Raw genomic sequence first — 13,472 nt, forward strand, 5'->3', positions numbered from 1 at the left:
TTATTACCAGGCGGTGTAACTATGTGACTCTACCGCTCTGGTAATGTTGTATTACTGGACGGTAAGAAATCAGTAATTACCAAGACGGGATTAACACACATTACTGCCTAGTACGGAATGAAACACGGCTCAGTAATAACCAGGTACTTATCGCGGTATTGAGTAGCAACCAACGGGCAGCATGATCACTACTCCCCAGTGTCAACATTTAATACGGTTGGTGAATTAAATGCATACTATGGTATTGATTCATTACGTACTGGGCTAAATAGTCGAGTGAAGGAGGTAATGATTTTCTAGTTTATTAAAAAGGTTTCAATACTATGCAGTAATAAGTGCTCCATGCAAATAGTAATAAAAATATGTAGTACACAATGCAGCTTAGTATATGTATTAAACATATATTTTTATTTATAATTATTCAAATCAACTATTTACAAACATTTTTTGTAATACACATATAGTTACAAGACAACATTTTATGAAACATTTACAAATAATGTCTAAGAACTAAGTGCAAGGAATCTTGTTTACAATTTTTCTGCAATTCAACACAATCATGAATTACTAAGCTACTTATATCGACCAACTCATACAAATTATCCGACTGGGTTACAATAAATGAATAAAAATGTCGATCAAAGTACGTCACATTTAGCTGCTTCACTAACAACAGGCAACGAGTTTCGTCTACTAAAATAAATTCACAAATAATTCCAAATTTCGGAAAAACCTCACCTAAATCATAGCAAACCACATAATCCAATCTATAATCATACCCGCGATACCGTACTTGATTAGCTGTCAAGACCTCTGTGTCCCCGTCGCACGATTCAAATAAATCAAGAGATCTCAATTTTTCTATTAGATCAAAAGATTCAAAGAATTGACTTAATTTGGCTGATATTATATGCTCTGCTCTGATTCCCTCATTAATGTCAAACGATTTGAAAGCGTGCGAACTGTACTGCTGATGCCTCATTGCCAAAGAATAACAAATGTTACGGAAATTTTTAATTTGACCAGCCAACTGAGAAAAATAATAATGCTTTCCTTCATACCGCATAGCCCAGAGGGAAACTAATGGACCACTTTGCCTAATTACATAGGAATAGTGACACATAAAATGGTGCTTTGGGATCAACTTCTCATTTGGAAATAATTTACGAAACAATTTGTGGTGATGGATAATGGTCTTATCCATCATGTGCAAAATTGCGTCGGTGAACTTTCTGCAAAATGCGTAGCTCATTATGTCCAAAAGGAGTAGCAAAAGTTCCCAATACATTTTATGTTCGTCAAGAATAAGATCACCAATTATGACCGGGATAAATCTAATAAGGCACCAGCATTGTGCTGCTTTCTGGCCTATTTTGTTGCCTACACCGTCCAATCTAATAGGACTGGGACGATTTTTTGATTCTAAGTACCCAAAATCATGAGCCAAAAGCCTCTGATTAATTGTTTGTAAATTTAAACATCCCAAGTTTATCAGCTTTTGTAAAACTAATTTAATTTCATATGGAACCACACCTTCCAATAAATCATGCATAATGTCGACGGAAGGACTATCCAAGAAATTAAAATATTGAAGTTCATTTAAGACACATTCTGATTGAACTCCTAATGACTTCTCATTAACATGCTGAGAATGTGAGGTCTTATTCCTAATAATCATCAAATTGTGATCAAATAATTCTTGGGCTTCAAATTTAGAAGTGCAGCAAATTCTGCAGTAATAGTGGGCATTGAAGGATTCCGTAAAACCTAACAAGCTATTTCCACCTAAATTGTCAAACGACAAGGAACATAGCGTCCCGAAAATTGTATCTAATTTATTAATTTTAATTCCTGTGGTTTCAAGTTTCAATAGGTCAGGAAGAATTAAGCGTAAAATTGAGTTGATGCCATATTTTTTGGCATCCTCACTGTAAAAAAGTGCCAACAAATGTATTTCACTTAACCGAGAATTGACAAAATCGGGAAAATTTTTAACGGTAAAATAAAATGCACCCAATTTGTGCACGCCCCGCTTGGATCCTAAAGGGTTGACAGTTTCAAAATCGTCGTAGAATAATTGTATTTGTAAAGACTTAGTGTGTTTTTGAAATAATGAATTATTTTTAAAAGAAATGGTGTCCGCAAATGTTGTAATACAATTTGAACTTTCACCATTCGAAAAGCATTTAAAGTGCGCGGGACAAGAAATAATTTTCTCTAGTGTTTTAATGATCGGGACATACATAAACGTATCCGATACGATAACTTGTTGACGTTTGTTATATCTCACTCGTAATTCTGTCCTGCTTCCTAAAGATAACTCTTTTGGTAAAATCAAATTGTCGTTTTTCTCGAAAATTTTTTGTCTTAGGTACATTGTCCGGACATGACTAAATGCTCCCAGTAGCGACATTACCTGACAACTAAACTCTTCATAATTTTCATTGCAAAGAGGTTTTCCTAAATTGCATATTATTTTTGAAAACTGAGCAAACGAATTTTCAAGGTCTTTAACCACTACATCAACTGTTGAGTTTGTGACTCCTGTGGCTAATAAAGAAGAACAGAAAGAAGATAAAATATTTTTCATAATATCTATACAAGAATTTACAGAGGTGCGGCATGAATTAATATCCTCCCCGAAGCCATCATCTTGCAACTCATTAATAGTATTGTCCGGGGGGACAAATGCGTTTGCATCATTAATATTTACATCACAAAGTTTGGAGGATATTAATTCATGTGACCTGATATGCCTTAAAAATCCACTCCAAGAATGTAGCTGGGCTACACAAGTGTGGTATGGGCATATCGATATTGGAAAATGTGCGTTTCCGAAATTGTGGATATACTTTAAATGAGCTTGAATTTCACTAGCTTTACAAAATATTCGGTGGCACTCTTCACACTTAAACATTTTGAGAACTGGGCGCCGTATTTCCAAGTTGAAGATAAGTTGAAATTTGCTGGAAAACTTGTTTCACTTTTCTAGGGAGCGAGGACTCGACTTCATGTTGATAAATATGGACTTGGATAAATTTCCATAACCCGGAGAGATTACCGTCGTATTCAGTCCCAATCACATAGTGCGCTTTGAAAAGGGAGTCGATTGCTTCCGTTGATGTTTTGGCATTCAGGGGAATAATAATTCGGTCGCAGAGTATGAAGAATGACGTCAGACTTGCACGCGTGTCCCCCAGCACGATTAGTGCGGGTTGAGAAATTTCTTCGTTCCACGTATCTAGAACTGATTGAAGTGGAGTTCCCGCCTAAATTTTTGGAAATTTTTAGAAATATAGTACTTGAGATACAAAATATGTTGATAAATATATATCAAAAATCGAAGAAACCTTGTAGTACGTGACAAGTCTGTTTTTCGCATCCTCAATTTTGCAGCGACCACCCTTGCCTTTTCCTTGGGCTGATGGAGGGATTAGATGAAGAAGAACAAAAAGAGCTGCGATAGATTGATCCCACTTATCTGGAAATAAAGTAAAAATTTATGAATTACCCAAACCAGACTTTTTGCAGCTCAATATTGAAGTAATATATAACAACCTAAATCGTTGCCAATAAACTTTAAAAGTGATGGGGATTTGGTTATGTTCTTGCAGAAGTCTATGAGATTTTTTGAAAAATCAGGCCAAATATTCAAAAAACGCTGATCAATATCTGGGAACATGAAGGAGAATTCCAGATTTACCTAAAACAATCCGAGCAAAATAAAGTTAAACTAACAATTTCGATATAATGTATTTTCTATAATTTCTGGGAAAGTTATTTTACACATACCAAATAACCCAATTCTGCGAATTTCGGATAAATTTTCAAAATTGATTGCCCGGTTGATCCTCTTATTTGGTTTCTGTGTTCTATGGTTTCTTTCATAAGACGCGAAATTTCACTTTCGCTCGTGCTGGAATTTAATTCTGCGATTAACTCGTTATTAGGAATTGTAGCGCTGCTAACTTTAGGGTGTTTTGGCCGTGGACCTCCGTCGTAGTAAGTTTTCCGCGGAGCCCTCCCTGGTTGGTCTGACTTGAGATTCCGATGGATCCATCTCAGCCGCATTTGGATAAGGCCACACCTGCCAACTTCATCGTATAAAATATCCTACCAAAAAACAGAATACAATTCGTTATGCAAATATGCTAGAATATAAAACACAAGTTTCATTTTTCAAGACTTACAATCCCGTCAGCGGTCTCTGGGTACCTCCAGCACGGCAAAATTTTAATAATTGCTTTTGCGAGTAATCTTTGGTCTCTTGTACTTGGTGAATCTCTAGGGAAATAAAATTATTGCTAAGCATCTAATCTTTTCAATTTCCCTTAAAACAACGTTTTACCCCTTTAACTCCACCAATTTCGCCACGAAATCGTTTATAAGTAGAGTTGCGGCAGCATTGTCGACCAGAGATTTTTCGTTGCAGTCAGAGATTAGATTGGTAAGCTTTGGATTGCTGTCTATGTAGGATTCCAGGATCTGTAAAATATTAAATTTTCAAATTAAAACTGAAATGTCTTTGTGAAGATACTTATTGGTGTGTTTAACCTGCTTAAAGGACTCAACGTCATTCAATAAGCTTGGCAACGACGATGCTGGCGATGCTGGCTGTGGTGAGCATACAGGACTAGGAACTGAAAGAAATAAATAACAAATTTACTTGCAATTTTTAATTCCTTCTAGATAGTGTTTGTAGAAAAAATGCAAATTACTATAAAATATTTGCGGATTCGCTGTTGCGTCATCCGTTGGTCCTTCGTCCTTGACGTTGAAAACAATGTTTGGAGTTCCTCCTTGCTCCACAAAGTCGGGAATACTTCGTCGTCCACCTCCGCACCGTGATCGTCCTCCAAAGATATTACCACGTCGGGTTCCAAATTAAATTTTACTTTGACTAGTAGGAAATACAAATTTAATTATTTTCTTATATAATGAACTGAATGCATGAAATTTAATTTATTACTCACCTTTGCTTAGAAAATCATCGTAGTCACCAGGTGAAAGAATTAATTTTTTACCCCTGAAAGTGTTTGAGACTCTAATTAATTTTTCCATTTCTACTAGAAAATCGAACAAGTTAAGAGTATGATGTGCGTTGCTCCAATAAATTGACACCGTTTTATAATTATTCAACACCGAGGGGTGAAATCACAACACCAAATTCATTTAATTATGAATACTGGCGACAGGAAAGGAATCATTACGAAGTAGTACTGATCGTGTATACAATCCCGGGTTGAGTTTTTACCGCTCAGTTGTGAAATATTACTGAGTTCGCTTAAAGTGAGATTACCAAATTATGACGATGCATAAACTCTTATGATATTGATTTTCGGTAACAATATTTATTACCACATTATTTTTTGTACTATTACCAACTGGCCGGTAATAATTCATTTTCTCAAATTCATTACCACATTTCGGAGTGTATTTGATGGGTTGGTTGACGGAAGGCAGAGTTTAGTCACCCGGCGACTTTGACAAGTTGCAATTTTTTTCAGGAGATTTTGAATATCTTTGCTTAAAAATGGAATTTCATGAAGTTTGTTTTTGCATATGGAAGATTAATAGTTCCAGGACAATAGCTAGGTGTGCACAGGTCCTAAATTCATTTGCACATAAAGATATGAGGCTCGACTTTGTCCGTCCAAATATGCATCCCATTTCGAGCTTCATATCTTTATGTACAAATGAATTTAGGACCTGTGCACACCTAGCTATTGTCCTGGAACTATTAATCTTCCATATGCAAAAACAAACTTCATGAAGTTCCATTTTAAAGCAAAGATATTCAAAATCTCCTGAAAAAAATTGAGCCATAAGCTCAGCATTGAGAGGCATGGGGACAGAGATGTCGTCATTTTCTCATGTTGCCCCTTAAGTATGATAATCTATTTTGTGTTGACAAGATAGACAGTATGACGTACCGTGAACTTTCAAAACATTAAAATTAAGCCCATCTACTTTGCTAACTATGTACTAACAGAATTGTCATATACCTTTGATTTTTACAACCGCATTGGCACAACTCTGCTAATGATTGTTTCATTTGAACTATTAATTCGCCAAAAGCAAACTAATCGTGTTATCGGTCATTCTTTCAATATAATTTGCAAAGTATTCCATAACCACCCCATTCCTCATCGTTTCGATCGAAGTGACGAATTCCAGGCTCATATAATATGGTAGGAGACATTTAAAAAAAATATAAATTATAAATTAAATAAAATTATAAATAATTTGGTTTAATTTGTGCTTAATGTGCATAAATCTTTGTCCCCCTCTTATGGGAATCTAATCAACCGAGAGCCAATTGAACGAGCGTTTAAATTTACCTCTGAATACAAGCTCAACAGTTTTTATATGGTATACATATGAAATACCAAGGGATATATGTATGTACATACATAAGTCAGTTACACATTTAATATGAAAAAGCCATAGATTAATTGTATTTCTATTAATACGGTCCAAACCTAATTAAACTTTAGAATTTTATGAAGGACCGGATAACTAGCGATGGATAGTATTGCTAGATATCTTAAAAACATATAAGTTTGCATAGATACTTAATTTTCTTCAACTAAGGAAGCCATCATCCAGTTCCCCTGATAAGAAATTTTTCCCGACCAGTTTATACTGTTAAGATGATAATAACGAGCTGGGAACTATGTAGCCTAGCTCTGGGTATGTAGGGAAGTCTGTCTGCAGTAATTTTTCCTAGGGTTTGATGACCCTAGGAAATTTGATGACCCTATTCTAACATTTTTTTCGTTGAGTGGGCTAATTTAAAGGTCAAAATGTCAATACAGTACGTGCTACAAATACCTAGATGGCATATTAAGATTCAATCTATGAATTTTACGACTAGTCTTACTAATACATACATACTCATGTCGCGGAAGAACCTCATATTACTATACCCCCATATTAATTTACCATATTAATAACCATATTAACCATATTAATTTTTAATGCATGCCTAATATCACCTTTTAATTCTATGATATTAATACGGGGTTCTTCGTATGCACAAAACTTAAATAGCATTGAAAGCCAAATACGTCGTACTGCACGTTATATATTTGGAATGAAAAGTAATGAGCCGATCAGTGATATTATACAGCATGAATTAAAATGGCTTTTTCCTAACCAAAACTATTATTATAAAGCTTTTTGTTTCTTGCATTCGCTAAAAAACAATGAAATTCCTTTTCGAGCGAGCGGTAGTTTTCACACATACGCAACAAGAGATGCATGCAATTTGAGGGGAAACTTCTGCACAAAAAATAGAATTAGTGAAAGGAGTATTCAGTTTCACCCTGTTAGTGCATGGAATAGACTACCAGTAGATTTAAGAGATTGTAAGGATAATAAGATGTTCAAGATAAAATTAAAGGAATATATTCTATCCAATAAGGACAAATTTTAATGTTAAATGACTTAAATTAATGACGAATGTACATGTGTACGCAATAATATATTATGAGTTAATTGATTGATTGCATGAGTAATACATATGTAATGTAATATGTATGAGTATGCCAAACGTAACAAGCTTTGAGAAAAAGCAAGTTTGGTCTAATAAATAATAAATAACAATAATAATCATGTATCTAAGCCTAGTTTGCTAATTATATCTTTTTGTCGATTTTGCTGGCAACGTATTACGCTGTTTGCCTACCCATAGTTTTTTTGCGATTGTAACATAAAGAAAATAATTTTATTTACTTTAATAAGAATTATTTAGATATTGTTTAGGCTCCAATATTCGTTCGGCTGGAAAATACTGCATTTTGAAAATAAACCTTACATTACCACGGAATAGCTAATGCAAATTAGTAATTAGGATTAACGATAGTTCGCAATCAAGATATTTTAAATTTATATAAAAAATTCATACATATGATATTTATAAATGGATAAAAGCCATTGCTGAAATGTATGTATTAGAAAGACTCGATATCTAAATGAACAGTAGTATGTATTCAAAGAGCATAACTCATTCTTTGTTATCGAAAATTAACTTCAACTTCTCCGGACAAGTATGTAAGTTGGGTAGCGAGTGGTATAAACCATTTTTTCCAAATCAGTGGAAAAAATGGGAAAAATTCAATTTTTACCACCCACTAAAATTAGTGGAAATGGGAAAAATTTGAAAATTATTTACTACTTACATGTGTGTATGTATTGCGCTAGGTGGTGCTAGTTTTTGTTGCTATGGTTTTTTATGTCCTGCATGTCATGTGGTTTCATAGGTTCCATTGCATTTTACGAATTTCTGCATTATGCGGCACAATTGCAATTTCACGCGCACCAAACGAAGCAATAATTTATTTTTATGTTCGTATGTATATGTATATTGTGTCTCTAACCTAAATACAGTATAAAAGATGTTATCAGACCCCACCACTTTTTCCATGGGAATTTTTATAACGTCTAAACCGCTTCATGGAATTGAACGAAATTTTGCACATTGTGTAAGTATTAAATACTCGATTAATTGAGATAAGCATTAATCTGCCTGAGTGACATGTATTTATTATATACATACAGAGAAATTAAAATAATCTCCGTCAAAAAAGTAATCAGACCCTCAATAAATTTGCAATTAATTGTTTTACATTTCATATTTTAACAATATTTCACCAGTACTAGTACTTGGTATGTCCACCTTTAGCCTTCAGGAGGACCACGACATGTCGTGGCATTGATTCCATCAAAGAGTTTGTAAATGATGTGTCGAGTTGTTCCCACTCCAGTTTGATCGCTTCCTCAATCTTTTTAAATTTCCAGGATTGCGTTTGGCCATTTTTGGTTTGATAATTGACCACAAATGCTTAATTACGTTCATGTCAGGAGACTGTGGAGGCCAATTAAGAAATTTAATGTTACTAGAAGTGAGCCAATTCTTCAATAAGTTTGAACTCTGATCACGGTCCCTGAACCGTTAAACTATGAAATTGTTTCCCAGCTGAAGCGTGTTTCTAGATGTTATCAAATTTCTTTCCAGAATATCGCGATAGTAGTTGGAGCCTATGATACCATTCATAATTTCAAAATTTCTGACCGCTTTCTAGGATATACATACCCAAACCTTACGACTCTCACCACCATCTTTTACCGTAGGCTAGCAATATTTCGTTTCATCGGCGTTGTCGTATTTTCTCCACACTCGTGTCACCCCATCAGCACCGAATAGGTTAATCTTGGTCTCTTCGCTCCACGAAACCCGTTTCCAGTCTGACACGGTCCAAGGTCCGGACTTTTTTGCCCATGCAAAACACTTTGCAATATGACCCCCTGTTGAGAATGGTTTTTTCCGTACAGATCTGCCCCTAAATCCTACTTGATGGATGCGATTTCTTGTAAGTTGGGCAGAAACATCAAGTCCACATTCTCCCGTCATTGCAACAGTCAAAACTGGTGCAGATAACTTCGTATTTTGTTCGATTTTTAAGATTATATGACGATCCATCCTTCCCGCGGTGCATTATGACCGACCAAGTTTTGGTAAACTCGCCACGGTGCTAAATTTTTTGAATTTTTTTATGATGCATTCAACTATACCCTTGTGTATCATAAGCTTTTTGGCAACCTTTTTATATCCAAGTCCCTTCTCGTAACGTTTGACGACGTTTTCTCGAAGTCCAAGATAAATATTTTTTCCACGAATTCTGTATAAATTGTATTGCAAATTAACACTATGGCAGGTTCTACAATAATTTACGGTTGAAGGATGATTGCCTACCTGACAAATTATGCTGAATTTTATAAAAATATGAAGGAGATATTTGCAGGAGCACAAAAAACACGCAGGGTCTGAAAACTTTTTTGACATGCGAATTTTACAAATCACCCCTTCGTGTCTCAATTTGACCCGTTGGATAATCCAGGAATTAATTAATCTGTACCTTACTTCAAGGTGAATAAATATGCAAAATTTCATCCAATTCCATGAAGCCGTTCTGATGTCATAAAAATTTGTATCGGAAAAGTGTTGGGGTCTGATAACATCTTTTATATATGTACTGTACATACGTATATATAAAAATTAAGGAGCAATTGTTCAAGCATATGTAAATATTGAAAGCACGTCCGATAAATCGCTCTGACCCATGGCTAAACTGTAGTACGCGAATATCGTAATGAACGCCATTCCTATTTCTATTAAATGCCTTTTAAGAGAGTGGATATTACACATACAATCAATCCCCCTGGCATTAATGTCACAACCAGCCTGAACTCCGTCGGTAATTTCTCAAATAATCGTTTTTGCTGTATGTAGCGAAGTTTTGAGAGGGGTGTGCCATACGTGCACCCTCGTGGCGTAACTTTTTATCATTTTGTTTTTGTATTGCATAAATCCAGGTTCAATTCCCACGCATTTAAGTTTTTCCTCCTTTTATTTTTTGCTATTTGTTTGTTAAAATGTAAAATAGGCATGTAAATGCAAAAATTCGAGTAGTTGTGACATTACCTCATTTTAAAAATCATTCTTCCTAGTCCCTTCCGGTAAATTTAAAAAAAATTATACATCGTTTTAACAAAAACCATATGTGATAACCGTTTAACACCGACAAATTAACTTTAAACTTTACTTTTCATTGCAGAAATTGCAAAATTTGAATTTAATTTGTATCCCTCAAAAACTGGTTGGCAACTTTTATGATTTTTTTAGCAAAAGGCGTGCAATAAAAAAATATTTAAAAATTGACACATATTTTCATCAAATTTATCCACGTATTTTGTGCACCGCCAATTGGCAGAAACGTGACCGCGACGGGGAATGCTGTTCAGACTGGTGTGACGTAAGAAGTGACAAGATCCGCAGGCCGTGCATAATGTACGGTACATCATAAACACATAAATACTCGCGGAATTGATGTCAGGGTCAGGAGTGGACTAATTTTATAAATGACTCCACGGTTCCTTTAAACAGGAAAATTGCAGAGTATGTGAACACGTTCGGATCTTTTTCTTTTCCAAATAAATATCAGAATCATGCAATTAATATTAGCTAATTATTATGTTATTAACTTACCAACAATTTAAGGATAACAAAGCATATTCTCGGTATCTTCCTACATACAAACTTAACTGTATGTATTGACTGGAAATCATTATTATGTTATCGCATTGATCAATGTAAGGATTGAGTCATAAGTTGTGGGACTGTGTTTCATGTACTCATACATACATACATACATACGCTAAGGAAAACCAATATTTTGTTTGATTTCTTTCACGTTAGATACTTCACGTTATGTTTAAACCGATTTACATATGTACATAGTAACAGAATTTAAAGTCAAGAAGGTTGGCAACTGAACCGTCTAAAACGATAAGGCTAAAAACCAAGCCCCCCCCCCCAAAATCGAGTGGTGCACCTTTGCAGAAACGGTGACAACATGGCAATAATATGTATGTCGTGCCACCACTTCAAAAATGATAACATTGCAAAACTCTCGTATATATCATGTGAATTCATGTACTATAAAATTAGCCAACAAAAATCCTAAAATGCCCCCAATGTCCTTCAAGCTAATCAATTATCTGTAAGATTTCTGGCCTTGTGTAAGAGCAAGTTTTCATGACGGCACGGAAAAACGTCACGTTTTAAACGTGCAACGATTTCGACGTGTCATGAGTCAAATAGTGCAGAATGTGGCGACAGAGTCATGAAATTTACCATGCTTTGAACAACAGGCGAGAAAGTTGATACGAAAGGACGACCGATAGTACAAACACCGTTTAGTTGTATGTTTACAATCGAATTTGTGATAGTGATAGATTTGCAAATTTGTTAAAATTTCAACTTCAACACTATCAACTTTCGCGCTCCGTAATAAAATGGTTTTATATGTTCCAGAACTTTTGACTCAATCCACACATATGCAAATATGTATCTCGAACCGACCTTTGCATCAACGCGTGCATTAATTTAAATCAATATTAATTAATTGATTATGAATACACTGTAAGAAACTGGGTATTGATTCTAAAAAGAATTTAATACCAACATCGCAGTATTAAGTTCATAGCACAATTTCGGTATTGAAACAATACTACAAGTTAAAACCAGACGTAACATTTTCAATACCGAGAGAATTTGTATAGATTTTACTGCCCATGGTATTGAAAGACTGCAATATTGGTATTGATATAATACCAAATTTTCTTGTCTCATGTTTGGCCGTTACACGACGCTCGCCCGGGAGCCAGTAGTGACTCTCCTTCATTTCATTCTCCTTTATTTTTTTCCATAATTTTTTTCACAATGAGTTCTACTAAACTAGTTCGGGTTTCAAATAATATTAGGGGCAAGAAATTAATTTCATCCGACGGAAATTTTGAAGAATTTCTATCATCAGGTAAGCAAACATATCCTTACACTATTTTTAAACAGTATTTATTGGGATTTATTAAAGTTTTGCGAACTTTTTCTTTGTATTTATTAGTAAGAAGCAAATTTGAGTTGGATGAAGCAGAAAATATTACTTTCGTGGATGAATACGGTGCCGAGGTGGACTCTGATGTTTTCCCAATTTTGGTCAGCCTAGATGGGATTCAAAATATCATATTCAAGCTAGAAGAAGAGTCGTCAGTATTGGAAATTGACCTAAGCTACAATAATACATCGTAATCAAGTTATTGTAAGTCTTTTTCGAATAAACACTTCTAGTCTAGTATATTACCATTTTCAGTTTTTAAGCTATAACTGTTGAGGAAATTCCATTGAATAAGTGTGATATTTTTTTAATGAGTGAAAGTTATCGTACTAATATGCAATAATATTTGTCTGTAGTTTTACCTGCGGCAGGAAATATTGGGCTTTCTCAATCGTTTGGAATAGGGGATAATTTTAAACAAGTACAGTACATACTTAGTTAATTGTGCCAGATTATTATAACAACTTTACTAACTATTATTTTAGATTCTCCAAACCACGGTTCAACAAAACAATGTAATACACGGTATTGTCGAAGATTGCAAGAGTAAAGGCTTCGTGGACGATAAATCTTCGACAATTCTCATTAATGAATTTGTGTCAAAACTTATAGAGATAAAGGGGTAAGGATATAATAAACAGTTTGACCTGAATTTTTATTTTATATTTATTGCAACTAATTTATCCAATTCCAGAGACTCACCTGCGACGTCGGTGCAAAAACAATTCGCCGCAGCAATTGTTGAAATTCTCCCCTGCTGGCGTTATTCTGGCTCAAAAGATGGCTTGGTATGGTAATTTTTTTGTGTAATTAATACATAAATGCGCTAATTAATATGTTATATTACATGTATATGAATAAATTTATTTTAATTAATTTCAGGACATTTTATTTGACGAAGTCAGCCGGTCTGGACTTATTCAGACCAGATTGAGACGAATTCATCAAATTCTCCACACGTCTCAAAAAGTGAATTCTGCAAAAAAAACAAAGAAAAGATCTACTGGTGGCCCC

At 34.7% G+C, this 13,472-nt stretch overlaps 1 long non-coding RNA gene across 1 annotated transcript; it reads left to right on the forward strand.

Moving 5' to 3' along the window:
* Positions 1-12,709: 12,709 nt before the first annotated feature.
* Positions 12,710-13,243, forward strand: LOC118433452. Its single transcript, XR_004833379.1, has 3 exons — positions 12,710-12,879; positions 12,944-13,080; positions 13,153-13,243. It is a non-coding gene; the product is annotated as an uncharacterized LOC118433452 (long non-coding RNA).
* Positions 13,244-13,472: the final 229 nt, after the last annotated feature.

The sequence above is a fragment of the Folsomia candida genome, unplaced genomic scaffold (assembly GCF_002217175.1).
Source record: "Folsomia candida strain VU population unplaced genomic scaffold, ASM221717v1 Fcan01_Sc053, whole genome shotgun sequence".
Taxonomy (NCBI): Eukaryota; Metazoa; Arthropoda; class Collembola; order Entomobryomorpha; family Isotomidae; genus Folsomia; species Folsomia candida.